Below are 15,777 nucleotides of genomic sequence, written 5' to 3' on the forward strand. Positions count from 1 at the left end.
AGTTCTAATTCACTTCGACATACTATTATCACGTAATAGAAAAATACAAAGCTATGGAAACTTCGATTGAATAAAGCTAAAGCCAAAGGACAATCACGAAGGTTTAAATAGCAAACCAGCGATGATCAGTCGATATGAACAATAAAAGGGCTAGGGAAGGCTTTGGTAATTGCTTTACAAAGAGACTAGGGGAGGAAAATGGGGACATGCATTCACGCTGAAAAGCTGAAGACGGAAGGTGGGTAGGAGGGAAACCGTTTCCATAGACTCCATTTTCTTATCCAAGCAACCGTTGCCAAGCAAAACAAACACATAACTAAAGCACTTAGAAACAACTCTTTTAATAATCATTTTTCTTTAACGATATCGAATTCACATCATACATTTGCAGCTGTCTGTTACAACCGAGTGTCATCTTCGCCTTTTTTCCATCAAGAACTCCCTAAACACAACCAAGGATCAACTCGTGAGCCTCCACTACAACAGGCCATCAACTGGTTTCTTCTTCGTATCGAGAAATATCTGAAGCAGAGGTAAGTAATGATTTTACACACTACTATATACAGTATATTCATTACCGTGCTTTTTTTTTTTTTTACTGAATTTCGATAATTATTTATATCCTAACTCTATATAAAACTACATGAACTGACATAAAATAACGGGTACTTCCGGTTGATGTGGAAAGTTGAGATTTGGCAGGATTGTAGCTTTCAGAGACTAATCTATAGGAAAATTGCCAAAAATGAATATTTTTGATTTTTAGGGGGTCTAAAGGCGGGAGAAAGGAATTCCCCGATGTTATTTAACTTTGTTTGAACCTATAATCTCATATTTTAGGTACTTGGAATAAAAACTTAAAATTCGGTATGCTTGTACATTTTTCATAGGATTATTTAACAAAATCACTTTAAAAATTCAATTTTAGAGTGGTTTTTACGGGGAATTGAAAACTCTTCCTCAACTTTCGGCAGCACTAGTATGATGAAATTTGGCATGACCGTAGCTTTTCGAGATTAAACAACAGAAAAATTGCCAAAATTGATTTTTTAAATAAAATTTTAGGGAGTCTAAAGGGAGGATGAAAAATTCTCCGTGTTAATTAAATAGACCTATTTTTTGGACCTATAATATATTTTTTAGGTACTTGTAACAAAAACTTGAAATTCGGTACGATTGTTCGTTTTATATAGCATTATTTAAGAAAACCGCAAAAATAAAAATTTTCAACTTTAGGGTGGTTTTATGGGGAACTGAAAAATCTTCCCCATGTTATTTATATGGGACGTCTTCTATGTCCCAAAATGTTTAGGCATTTCTGGCAGGATTAGAATGATGAAATTTGGTAGTCTTCCGGAATTATCTCAGAGGAAAATAGCCAAAAGTGAATATGTTTTAGCTTGTAATGGTCTAAAGAGGAATTTAAAAAAATAGTCATGTTATTTAAATGGGCGTTTTTTAATATATACAGAATCTTATCTTTTAGTGAGTTGAAATAGGAAAAGAAACTTGAATTTCGATAGAATTGTGCGTATAAGAGGTGCGAGGCCGTAGGTCAAGCAAACGCTGGGGTCTGGGCCAAAGACCCCAGCTGGCCAAATTCAGGAAATATTAAGAGCAAATGCACGAAATTCACTGTTGATGCAAAGGCTGATACGTAAGAATTGAGAGGCCGTATTCCGGGCAAGTGAGGGATTGTGGAGAAGGAGCCCTCAGTTAGCCAAAGGCTATTATCACTTATAAAACAAACTAGTTTTGTTTCATAATGTGTAACTACTGTAGACTTCCAAACTATATGAATTAACTACTAAAACCGGAAGTAATAGATCTATAACTTCTGGTTTTAATAGAAGGATTAAGTCAGAGATGGAACTTATATCTTATGATACAGAATCCATATTCGAACACTACTTCTTGCTATCTATCATCATTTGCTTACTATGGCTATCAGTGTGGAAGCCGGAAATCTTATGATTTCCAATACTTCAGATCTGAATAGAGAGATAAATGTCCAGATAAAACCTATTATTGGAGCTCTGCCGCCATATTAATAAGGCATATGATGTTTCTCTCTAGTAAAATTAATTTCTACTTCCACCACTTTCGGTTTTGGTAGAGATATTACAGTGAAATGTAAATGAAATTAAAACTTTCCGTTTTACGTCCCGCGCTTGAGCCGTCTAGACTAAAGGAGACGGTGATGATGAGAAATTAATGCAATGGTGGAATGAATAAAATAGAAGGAAATGGGAGAACCCTGAGAAAACTCACGTACACGGTGTTTGTCCTCCACAAAGATCACTTGGAGCGAGTGGGATCGAACCAAGGACCCCATGCATCATGCTTTACCACTGAGTCACCACGGCTCCGAGATTAGAGTGAAGATGGAATCTAATATTAGAACGCTTCATAGATAGCAGAAAACCGTTTTTCGTGATCTATTACCGGTTTGCTCTACGGCGATCAATGCTGAAACCGGCGAATGCCACTTCCGGTTTAAATAGAGACTTAACGGACAAAATGTTATCTAATCCTGATGTGTTGAATCGATTTTTTAAAAAAATTATCGGAACCTATTACCGCTTTTCTGCTATTCAGATCAATAGTAAAACCGGAAGTGGTTCATTTCTACCATTTCTGTTTTTAATAGAGGATGAATGGAGGAGATAGAACTTATTCTTGGAACACTGAATCGATTTTAAGAAACTTTTTACCGATACCTCTTACCGTTTTTCCTGTTTGTCTGCCGGTCGACAGATGGACATACCGTACCCGCTCTATAAAACTCCCGATACTACAGGGCTTACGCGTAAGTCTTGCAATATTCTGGTATCTGATCATGCGCGCCTACTACGCGAGTGCTCCCGAGCTCCAGCACCAATCATCTTGCAGGAGTAGCACACCCACAAAATTTTTAGTTCGAGAGAAACAAAATGAAATATGATAAATATTTCTCACTTGCCTTTATCAAAAAAATAATAAGCAATTAAAACATTGAAATGGAAGTTAAAATTTCTAACGTCTAAAACATAACTGTTTGCTTCAAATCTGTTTTGAGGAAAGGTAACCAAGCAACACACTTAAATTAGTCATTTTGTAGTTTATGTTCACAACAAAATCCTCGCACAATTCTTCATGCAATACCATTAAAATTATTTGCTTTTATGAAGACTTTTCATTTTAATTTGTATGAATGTAGTATTTTCTTTTAGTAACGTGTTGGTAATATCATTACCTCTTTCAATCATTATGCATCACGTAAGTTGTTTAAAGTATACATTTAATGTCACGATTATATATATATGTGTGTTGAGAATATTCGTTACAGTAATTTGTCCTTTACCTTGGACCCGGATTTGAACTCGTTTCTCTTGGGTTTAAGTCATCCGTGTTACCGACTGAGCTAGGGCACCCCAACCTATCCTTCTTGTACTGGTATATTTTATCACGATACAGCCGTTTATGAAACTGTTCATAAAGGATTTTAACTAAAAGAAAATTAATCAAAAATATTGTGACTTACCTGAAAACATGTAACACGTTCCGCCATTGATATGTACCCACATAAATTTGGAAAGTCGGCGCCATTAGCCTGTATTTAATGCAGCATAATGAAAGCAGATTAAAATTCAAAGTATAGCCCCTCGTGTTGGACTATCTGTAACCACTTTCCTGCCTGTTACTCGATTCCACGTCAAACCCACGTCTTGCCCTTAGACTATGGCTATTCGAGTATGCGTTTGCGATGCGTTACCCCCGCACTGAACGTGACCTAGGTGGCTACTCGGTAATTTTACTTTCGCCAGAGTTATAAATCACACTGTGAACCAGTCAAGGTTTCCAGTCTTACTGCCACACCTTTATTCTCATTCATGCGAATCACGAGAAATAACCCTATTGTGTTAAGTATAGATTTTTTCTGTGAAAAGCTAATTTTTCGGAATTTCCTTGTATTTTTGTGAATTTTCTTTTGTTATACACGCACATACTTTATAATAGCAAATTTCCAATACTGTACACACAGCATCTTCCAAGTAGCTATTTCTTGCTAAAATCCCCTTGCCTGGCAACACGTCTTTTCTTTTTTCCCTTACTTTAGACATCTTTTACTGATTCCAAAACAGCAGCCGGTCTATTGTTCCGAAACGCACCAAATACGCTCGAGCCAACGTATTCTGTGCGTTTTTATTGCTTTCGCGTTTGCAGTGCATTGTGATTAGCCATCCACATGTAAATACAAATGGTCAGCGTATTCCAAGTGTACGCATGACTCATAAAAACGCATCGCGAACGCATCGAATAGCCATGCACTTACTGTTAGAGGCAAAGAAATCAGTGACTGTTGTTTCCACCTCCTGCTGGTGAAGTATCATGATTTCAGGAAGTGCGCAAGGAACAGAAACAGGTACCCATCCGAAAGGACAAGGGCAGGACTATAGGCGGGTGTAGCATCAGATCCATGCCTTCACGTTTCTGCTTTTCTCCCCGCTTTTTTCAAACCGAATGTGATTTTACGTTATCTTCTTGTAGCAGAGTAAGCTTTCAGTTCAACAATAGCATCTTTTTGGCATAGCACAGCGTATATCCCTCCAACTGCCGCTGTAAAGGTCGACATTAATGAAACAATTATTAGAAACAAACTCAAAGTCAGAGGTGGATCTAGAAGGTAAATACGGGGGGGCGAAAGCCAGAACCCAGACTATGATAGGTGTATGATGAGTTTACCATAAACTTTCAAAAAAACGTACATAATAGCTTAAATTACTTTTGTCACCGAAAAAACTGGGGGACCTAGGCCCCCTGTCCTCGACCTACATCCGCCACTGCTCAAAGTGAATTTCCGCCTTGTAATTCCGCCACATACAGAATATGTCTTTATACTCGAAACGACCCTTGGGTCGCAGTGGCTCACTGATAGGGCGTTCACGTCTAGTGTGTGGCATCCCTGGTTCCATTTCAGCTCGCGCCAAGTGAACTTTGTGGTGAACAAACACCGTGTGCGTGGGTTTTCTCAGGGTCCTCCCGTTACCACCCACTTTATTCATTCCACCATTCCATCCATTTCTTATCATCACCGTCTCCTTTAGCCAAGCTGGCATAAACGTGGGACGTAAAACTAAAAAAAATTAAAAATTCATTTTCGAAACGGCTCTGTTTGACAACCGGTTCTGGAAGTTGGCTCATGCTTAACCCTATTTTTGCATATCTGGATTCCGAAAACGCATCCATTTTTAGTGTGACAACTTGTTTCAGGAAACGCACATCACGCATATTTTGCAGCAGTTGTCGACACACATTTGTTCTCTGACCAATACCATCATGGATGATACATTATGGAAGTGACAATGAAGAGGTTGACGAAGATATACTTCAGTGTCAATTTCAACTGAATATGTAGCGTGCTTCTTGTACAGCATCAATTTTAAGGTTTACAAAAAAAAGTTTTTTTCTAATTTTTTTTTTCGAAAACTTTACGCACGAGCGTTTATGTTGACAAACTGGCACGTACGCAGGAATTTTATTTCAGGAGGAGTCCAAAGCTTTTGAGGAATCTAAATTCAATGTGAGGATAAAAACTGTAAAATTAGGCGAAAACCGGGATTTCCGGGGTGTCTAGACCCCAAGAATCCACCCCTTGCATACGTCCCTGCTGACAAATATAATTTTATTCAGGTCAAAATAATATCTATCGATTGGTACGTACATGTATCATCTTTCGACAAGTTTTTCTTTTCTTTCGATAAAAGTCTTCGCTAAGCCCACCCTTTGAAATGAAAATGAAATGAAATGAAAATGAAATGAAATCTTTAAGTTTTACGTCCCACGGTTATGCTGGTTAGGCTAAAGGAGACGGTGATAATGAGAGATGAGTGAAATAGTGGAATGAAGAAAGTGGGAGGAAACGGGAGAACCCCGAGAAAACCCACGATCACGGTGTTAATCCACCACAAAGTCCACACATCGCGAGCTGGGATCGAACCAAGAACCCCAAGCACCGGAGGTGAACGCTCTACCACTGAGCCACCGCGCCCCCTGAAAATGAAATCTTTGAGTTTAACGTTCCATAATTATGTCCTTTAGGCTCAAGGAAACCATGATTAAAGCAAGTGAATGGTAATGGAAAAATTGGTGGAATGAGAAAGTAAGAGAAAACGGGAATACTCCGAGGAAACCCACGAACATATTGTTTCCACCACAAATGTTTACCTGACCGGGGATCGAACCAGGGACCCCAAGCAGCACAGGTTAGTACTCTGTAGTGTTGTAAAAAAACGTTTTTTTTCTGTGAAGTTTTTTTTTCAATAAAAAACGTCGTTCTTTTTCACGTTTTTTTTCAAATGTATGTTTTTTTTCTAGCAACTATTATTTATTGATTTATGTTGCAGATTATTGAAATAATCAACAGAACTTGAGTCGAAGCCCTCGTAACTTACAAATCGTTTGTTTCTTTGTACCTATACGAGCAAAACTGAGTGATTATTCCTTTCGGACCCAGGTCATTTTTGGCGTTTTCCTACATATTCAGTTAGTGACTTATTGCTCAAAAACCATTCATTCGATTGACATGGTTAAGGCCTTGCTTTTTAGAAAATGGATCTGGCTATTTTTTGGTGTAAGTTGCATTGCAGTGTTGTCAACAGGTGGGAAATTATTGAGGGAAATGTAGAGGTGAAAATTTTAAAAAATTTCTAACCAAATTTCAATTTTTTTTTTGTATCTAGCACCACTGCTGCTATATGGGTTCAAGTCACCTAAAAAAATATTTGGTGTGTTGACAAGGTACAGTGAAATCCTGAAGTTGCTGGCTTCCATTCAAAGAGGAAAAGAAATAATTCTCCGTCACCATACACATGAAATTTTGACACTTTTTATGCCTCAGAAGCAAAAATCAACAGATATGCCGGGGCTACAGCTTCTCTAATTATCCTATTGAAACCTTTTATAGTGTGTTGTGTAGGGCAAAGAGGAAGCTTTCAGATAGTGGTACGTTTGTTCCAATGTAGCCAGCAAGAGGGTAATAAGAGAGGGGAATAGGGAAATTTTCCGAATTTTTCACCTAAAAGCGGGTATTAATTGTTTTGGCTGGAAACGCTGCCACCAGACAGACAAAAACTGCCACAAAATAAACCTTAGTACTCCAAAAATATATCCTACAAGTATCATGGCGATATCCAACAAAGTAAGCAGAAAATTTAAAAAAAAATATCTCAATCTACCTCAGAAATTCACCATTTTCTTACCATTTTCAGAACATGGTTTATTATAAACCTCAACTGTACTTCCCCTAATTATTCTAGTGAAACTTTTTACGGTGCGCTGTGTATGTTAAGACGAGTCTTTTAGGCACTGGTAGTTTGTTCGAGTGTAGCCAACAAGAGGGAAATAATAGAAGCAAAAAAGTGATTATTTTTAAAATTTACCCCTAAAATCCGGAATTAAAATTTTCTGTAGCTGGCAACACTGCTATGAGATACACACACACGCACACAAACTATCTTAAAATAAGATTTTATAATACCTCTAATATATCTTAGAAGTATTGTGACTACATCTAATGAAGTAAGCATGTGAATAAAAAATATCTCATTCTACCTTTAAAAAATCACAGTTATCTTTTAAATTAGAGAACAAGGTCTACTGTAAACCTCAACTGTACTTCTCCTAATTATCCTATTGAAACTTTCTATAGTGAGTTGTGTAGGGCAAGAACGAGACTTCCAGATACTGGTACGTTTGTTCCGATGTAGTCAACAAGAGGGAAATAATAGCGACAAAACAGATAATTTTCCCAAAATTTCCTCCTAAAGTCTGGAATTAAAATTTTCTGTACCTGGCAACACTCCTACCAGACAGACGCAAACTATCTTAAATTAAACATTGGTACACCACTAATATATCCTACAAGTGTTATGGCGATATTGAAAGAACAAAGCTTCTAATTATCAAAAATATATATTGCGGTAAACATAAAAGTAGGAAAACACTATAAAAATCAAGGGTTAGAACCTAACACGAATTTTTCGTGCGCCCCCTAATTATCCCATTGTAACGATCTGTACTTCCGACAAATGTTCGACTTGTTAAGTAAAGACAAATGTTCGATTGGCGTACGTAGACTTGCACTCGGACATATAGGTACGGATTTATAAACAAAAATTTCGAATTTTTTGCCCAAATTTAGGGAAATTTTAATTTCCCTAATTGGCAACACTGCGTGCAGGTCCGTCCAATTAATGTCAACAATTAGGTATCCGTCCGAGGTATCTACCTGGCAAGTCTTAAGGTCTTTCTACAACGTAGGAAACTACAGGGGAAAAAAGTAAAGGAAATTCGAAATTAGAAAATTCTCGAAATTTTGACTGGGTGAAATTTGAGAAGGAAATTCGACACTAGAAGAAAAAGAAATTAATATGATAAACTATGGTCCAACCATATTTGGCAAGAATAACATTCCGATATCTTAAATTAGTGTCCACTCAGGAGCGGATTAAAAAAGTGACACACCAGTGTGTGCCACTTTGACCGCCTGGGCCACTGAGTGTACATTTGATTATTATTTTTTTTTACTAGTAACCCGTGTTGTTGATGTAGTTCTAGTCTCGACTAATAATAATATTGTTGTTGTAAACAATAACGTTATAAGGAAAATTTTCTCTCCTTTTTTTACATCTTTTAGTTCCAACACTGTTGGTGAGAAATGCATGGTGTTTCAAAATTAATATCGGGGTTTTAAGTCTTAGTAGAACTTATTACAGTTTACGTACAATTATAAGCAATGCATTAAGTAAAAGAGCACCTAAAACAGCATTTGCTACAAGTGTTCGATGTGAGATTCATTCGTCACACGGCACACGTCTAGTCGCTAGGCGAGAAAGGCCCATAAACTTTCTGCCATATGGCATAAAACACATTCAATTTAAGAGAGTCTCGTCTCAACTGTACCATCTCCTGAGGATTTGCTGACGGCCAGATGCAGACATTATGAGTGTTCACATTAGCTCTTAGGTGAAATGTCGATTTATCACTGAAGACGACACGATCCAGAAAATCTTCATTGTTATGTAGCAATATTTCATTTGCGAAATTGGCACGTAAACTGTAGTCTGTAGGTTTAGACCTTTAGCAACTGCAAACGATAAGGACGTAGTTGCAAGCGTCTCCTTACTATTCTTCACACAGACGGTTGCACTGTACAGATTCAGTCTTTATTAAAACACAAAAAGCTTTCTGCTCTCTAGTCTCCATCTTTGCTACTTGATCTTTCTAACGGCAGACAGAAGAAACAGTGCATGTACATGCGTGCGTGCAAAACTGTTTGAGTTGCTCTTTCATTTGATATAATATTTATAATTGTAAGTTAATTGTAATAGATACTACAAAGTTTCAAAACCCTAATATTAATTTTCAAACACCCTGCATTACTTCAAATCGTGTCATCCTATATTCATGTCTTGTATACACATATCAAGGCCGTCCCTAGGCAATTTGTCGCCCCGTGCAATGGCATAAGTTGCCGCCTCCGCCTTTCTCCAGAAAGAACAAATCTTAAAAGTAATGATTTGAAGTATGCTACTCCAGCATGAACAACGAAAGGGAGGGTAAGTGCAGTTGCACTTAGAAAGGTTTAAATATTTACTAAAAATGCAATCCCGTTGTGTCTGTTTTTTCTTTAAATATTAATCTATTATGTTAGTGAAAGATAAAGCAAACACCTGCAGCGGAAAGATGGTAATCCTTTCTATAGAATTCGTTATCGAGCTTCAATCTCAATGTATCAGTTTGCAATTCCAGTGCAATTAGCTCTTTTATCTTTATTTCTTGATTTTTCTTCTACATCTGTTAACATTTCTTTAAAAAGTTGTTTCTATTTTCAATGATAAGGAACTTGTTTCTGACAAAAACAAGACTAGTTGTCATATCAAAACTGTGATAACTTACTAAATGGAACAGATATTCGCTACTATTCGAGAATTGAATTCTTGCATTTGACAACAATCAAACAATTTGTGCTCGGATTTATTCGACCATTTGCTTTAGCATTGTCCATGTAATCTTAAACTAATGCAACCTAAACATCATTTATGAATGTAGTATTCAAATAGGTCAGCTTAGTAAATGTAACTACCATCATCATGAAGTCTGTTTCCAACAAGAAATATTTAATTTAAAAAATATACTTAAGACAGATTTTGTCGAACCCCCCAAACTTGCCACTCCATGCAAATGCACGTGTTGCATATATGGTAGAGCCGGCTCTGCATATCATATATATCTACTCGACAAATTATTTATATATGATATTTAGAAAAATATTATTAGGCAAATTAGTATTAGTTTTTACCTTTAGACAAGTTATTTGAATTTTATAGTTTGTGACATTATTTTCGTACTTATTAGAGGCCTGCTTTCACGAAAAAAGAAAACTTCATTTCTACTTTTATTTCTTAGTTCATATTCATGACAACCGCTAAAACCCGAATTGTAAATAGGTATGGTATTCATGTAAATTGTAAAATATTTGTAGCGTATCAATATCTAGCGTTTAATTTATGTTGCATTTTACGGTGATTACACATACATAAAAATATTTCATACTTAAATCGACATAAGATGCATTACAAATGACCATTTGAAAAAAAACGAAATTTAGAAAAAAAAACGAGAGGCGATGTTTTTTTTCTAAAAAAACGAACATTTCAGAAAAAATACGAACTGTTTTTTTTCTATTTACAACACTAAGTACTCTACCCTCAGCCTCTGTGCAAAGTTTTTTTTTTTTTTTAATTTTAATGAATAACTTTAAAATAATAAAGGATATGAAAAGATAGAAAGGGACCCTGCTAGTATTAAGAAAATGAGCAATATAGTATCTAAAATGCTATTCAAGATGAAAGTAAGCCAGGTACTATCAACAAAATGTCATTAAATAAATTGCTAACCAACGCCTAACGTTTTCTTTTGAACTAGAAAAATCCCGCAGAATCCTTATGGAAATTGGATTTTGGTGAAATTGCTTGAAAACATATGTTCTAGATGTTCCTGAGAAAAAGTCTCAATGAGCACAAGGTTCAATCACTGACCGTTCGGCCACTACAGGGCCACTTTTTCGAAAGCAGGCGAAGATAACTATAGGATCGGTGAAAATGATTGAAACCGTGATATGTTGTAGGTAGGTAACAACGGGCACAACCATCAATCATTGACCTTTTACCCACTACAGGGCCACATTTTTGAAAACAGCAGAACGTAATGGTGTTCTGAATTACGGTGAAAATGACTGAAACGGGTGATAAGATGTAGATATTGTGATCCTGATAAAAAGTCTCAATGGACACAATCACCCACCACTGACCTTTTTGGCCACTGCAGTGCTACTTTTTTTAAACAGCAAAGGGCAACGGTATTCTGAATTTTGGTGGAATTGCTTGAAACCGAGATATGTTGTAGATTCTGAGAAAAAATCTCAACAGGCATAACCATTAATTATTGACCGTTTGGTCACTAAAGGGTCACATTTTTGAAAACAGCTGAAGATAGTGATATTCTGGATTTCAGTGAAAATGACTGAAACGGGTGATATGTTGTAGATATTGTGATCCTGAGAAAAAGTCTCAATGAGGACAACCAGGAGTCACTGATCTTTTGGCCATTACAGGGACACATTTTTGAAAACAGCCGAAGATGACGATGTACTGGATTTCGGAGAAAATGAATGAAACTGTGATATGTTGTAGATGTCGTGATCCTGAAAAAAACAAAATGTTAAATTGTGGCTACCGAACAACTATAGGTCAGTTGGTAGAGAATTTGTTTGCATTCGGGAGGATTATCCCAAGCCGATCATCCTGTCTAGGGCTTTGTTTGTCCCGCATGATGAACATCGGAATGTTATCCATCCTTAAATAGTGTTGACTCCTATTCTCCCTTCCCCTTTTCCAGGATGTTGGACAGGATAAAATCTAAACCTTTTCACGATTTCATACAATTCCATTAAAATCCCAGAATATTATTACCTTCTGCTGTTTTAAATAAATTGTCTCGTAGTCAGTGATTGGTGGCTGTGCCCATTGAGACTTTTTCTCAGGATGACAATATCTACAACATATTACCGTTTCAAGCAATTCCACCGAATTTCAGAATACTATTACCTTTTGCTGTTTCCAAAAAAGTTTCCCTGAAGTAGCCAAACGGTCAGTGATTGGTGGTTGTGCCTGTTGAGACTATTTCTCAGAATAACACTATCTACAACAGATCACAGTTTTCAGCAAATTCAACGAAATCCAGAATATCATTATCTTCGGCTGCATTCAAAAAAGCGGCCTCATAGTGTCCAAACGGTCAGTGATGGGTGGTTGTGCCCAATGAGACTTTTTCTCAGGAACACAATATCTACAACATATCACAATTTCAGGCAATTACGCCGATATCCAGAATATCGATATCTTCGGCTGTTTTTTAAAAAAATGTTCCTACAGTGGACAGATAGTCAGTGATTGCTTGTGGTATTCCTGTTGAGACTTTCTCTCAGGATCACAATATCTAGAACATATCATGGTTTCAAGCAATTTCCTCGAAATCCAATTTTCATATGGATTGTGCGGGGTCCGTTGGGCGCACATTCTATGACTCATAATTGTTGGACATCTAAATTTAGATACTATACAAAAGGTAGAAACCAATTCTTAGTTTATAGAATTGTGTTTCAAAGATACTATATGTAGCTTACTTTTAACATTTTTAATGCTCTTCATGTTAGAAAGACAAAAGCCAAGGTGATTAGAACGAAGGGGTCGGTGCCAAATATAGAAGTAGGACGGGAGAAAATAGAACAGGTGACTAGTTTTCGATATCTGGGTAGTATTATTAGTAATTATATGAAGTGTGAACGTGAAATAAAAGCAAGGATGGAAATAGCGAAAGGAGGAAGAAAACACTATTTTGTGGGACCTTGAATAAAGAGTTGAGAAAAAGAGTAATAAAATGTTTCGTGTGAAATATTGTACTGTATGAGGCAGAAACATGGACATTACGCAAAATGATTAAAAAAAATGATTGGAAGCTTTCGAAATGTGGATGTGGAGAAGAACGGAGGTAATTAATTGGGTCGAGTGGAAAACGAATGAGAGGATCTTACAAGGGACATCACCCAATTGTCCGGCTCCGATTTCAATGAAATTTTTCTAGCTGATAGAGGACATATATGTATTATTTGTGATGACAAAAATTTTTGCCATGGTGCAAGGTTTTCTATTTTTTATAATTTTTAAGAGTTGTACTGTGGTTACTAGATATTATTGCAGAAGTCCCTTACTAACCTTTGTAAACGGAGCGTTAATGAAAGAACAACCATGTAGATACATATAAGGCCTAGGGGGAAGTTGTATGGTAGGTATGACTTTGATGGCAGCCATCTTGAAATCCGCCATTTTGAATTAAGGTCAAGTTTTTAAAATGAGAATAGGGTAATATGATACATAATTTCTGGTTAGAATTTAATAAGGAAGACAATGGTGAAGTTAGTTTTGAGATACACTTATTTGGAGAAAATTTACAGGCATTTAATTGTTCACTTACTACGTGCGAAAGTCCCTTACCTCCGCTTCTAACCCGCATATTAATGATAATAAGTGGAGAAAAGCTTTGGTAATACATATTATGCCTAGAGGGAAGTGATACGGCAAGGATATCCTTTACGGCAGCCATCTTGAAATTCTCCATTTTGAATTAAAGTGAAATTTGAAAAATGAAAACCATAGCATGTGGCACCTCATTTTAATAGCAAATTTTCCCAAAAAGCCAATGGTATGCTTATTTTTGTTCTATAATTAACCAATGTGAATTTAGGACTGCTTCTAGTGAGCACCAAACGTCCATTATTCGATCTTTCCAATTGACAACACTCATAATTTTCAACGCATGTTTTAAGATTCCAACTGGCACTTTGCAGTTGTTGCCATGGCTCATATTTTCTAAATTTATTACATTTTTTAAGAGTTGCGATTTGTCAGTTCATGAATAGTGTTAGGATAAGCATCCAGCAATCTTTCTGAATTTTGAAGACTTGCCATGTAATTATTTATTTCCTATACCTGCCCTTCAAAAACTCGTTTACTGACATGAATCATCGCACAACGAAACAACTCGAACTTTGCATTCAGGTAATACCGAAGACGTAGCTTGTGTAGTAGATGAGACGAAAAATCAAATGAAAATTCACTTCAAAAAGGAAAACGAAATATGATTGTTGTGTACATCAAGGGTCTTGTGTTTTGTTTTATATTTATTTCTTTACTGTATATTTCTTTATTTATTATGTAATGTACCATTACAGTTGAAAGTAATGGCAACTTTTTTTACGCACCCTGTACCTAGTATTTTTTTTAATTCAATTTCGGTTTAGTTACACAATTTATTTACTCTCTTTACTTCGAATTAAATATAATGAATCGAAAGGTTTCATTAGTAACCATATTCCCACTGAATAATATATTTATTTATATTTTGATTAAGTGTAAATCCCATTTTCGCATATACAAGTCGAATAGTTACAAGGTTTACCATTCTGACGTCATACCGAAACATAGTTCCGTCATTGGATATAAATTTTCTTAATTTCAGACCAATGTAGATTTTTGCCAGGTACCTAAATTTTCCCTCACCCCCTCTCACTAGTCCATAGTCACTTTCAGATCCGGTTATATCTGGATTTGCCAAATTTCTATTTGCTTTGTAATTTCCGCGGCCAAAGTTTTCGTTCTGATTGGAGGAATTCTCCTACCTCTGGCTTTTTCGGCGCAATGTTATAATAATAATCGAAGACACACTAGCAGGAGCAGCTTGTGAATTTTGTGCCACATATTTTTCGGGAAGGATTCGAATTTCCAAGGAAAACTAAGGTAACATATAATGTAATTCAATAGTTAAAGATTTACAACGGAATAGGAGCCCGGAAAATCCACAAATTTTGGTAAAGAAGCTGCAATTCAGTGAAATAACAAATTCCGGATTTCTGTTTACTAGGAAGCCATGTTTGCTGCCCAGCTAGAATAGACAGAGTGAAATAGTGACTTTACTTTTTCTTCTTTCAAACCATAGATTCAGTTAGGGATTAGGGGAAATACGACCTGTTTTCGTATATTCTATAGTGTATATTTTAAATGTGATTCTTTTTAGTAAGTGTCTGTATGTAGTAGGTTTTGTAATACTAACTATCAAAATGACAGCTTAAGCTAGCGTAAAAGGGCTCCTATCCCCTTTTCCAAATTGAACCAGTTCTAGCGGGGGAATGGGTTAGTTATTGTCTGTTTTAGGGCCTTTTCCCCTTTCAGGGGAAGGGTCCCTTAATAAATCTCGTTAAGGTGCCCCCAGGGCATCACTCTTTAGTAATTATTTTGTAAACCTGTTTCAAGTAATTGGCTAGGTCAGTTGGACCCAGGGTTACCTTTCTCATTTTGCCCCCCTAAATTAAATAGAGCCAACTCTATATACCAAAAAGGAGTACTTTCTTCAATATGTATGTAATTCAATGGTGTTTGTTTAGTTAATAGTATTTATGTGTAGTATTTATAGTGGTGTGTAGTTCGTAGTTCTGTATGAGTGCATGATTTTACCATAAGGACAGTGTATAAATATGCGTTAATTTAGTACCATTTGTCTAACTCGAAGTATACTAAACCAGAGTAAATATTATAGATTTCTGATTCATAAGTACAAGTATACATTTCAGTACACGGTAAATTATGCCTCCACTACAGCGCCATAGTGCCCGGTTTCGCT

The 15,777-nt window shown here is 36.3% G+C and overlaps 1 protein-coding gene across 3 annotated transcripts in view; it reads left to right on the top strand.

Moving 5' to 3' along the window:
• Positions 1-255: 255 nt before the first annotated feature.
• Positions 256-15,777, top strand: part of LOC145676093 (adhesion G protein-coupled receptor L4-like) — a 295,890-nt gene continuing 280,368 nt past the window's right edge. For 2 of the 3 annotated variants that reach the window (XM_081746971.1, XM_081746972.1), the window contains exon 1: positions 256-533. The gene's annotated coding sequence lies outside the window, so the exon portion shown is untranslated. The remainder of the gene's footprint in view (positions 534-15,777) is intronic. The other variant, XM_081746974.1, reaches the window with a different exon arrangement.

The sequence above is a fragment of the Thermobia domestica genome, chromosome 18 (genome assembly GCF_964235325.1).
Source record: "Thermobia domestica chromosome 18, izTheDome1.hap1.1, whole genome shotgun sequence".
NCBI lineage: Eukaryota > Metazoa > Arthropoda > Insecta > Zygentoma > Lepismatidae > Thermobia > Thermobia domestica.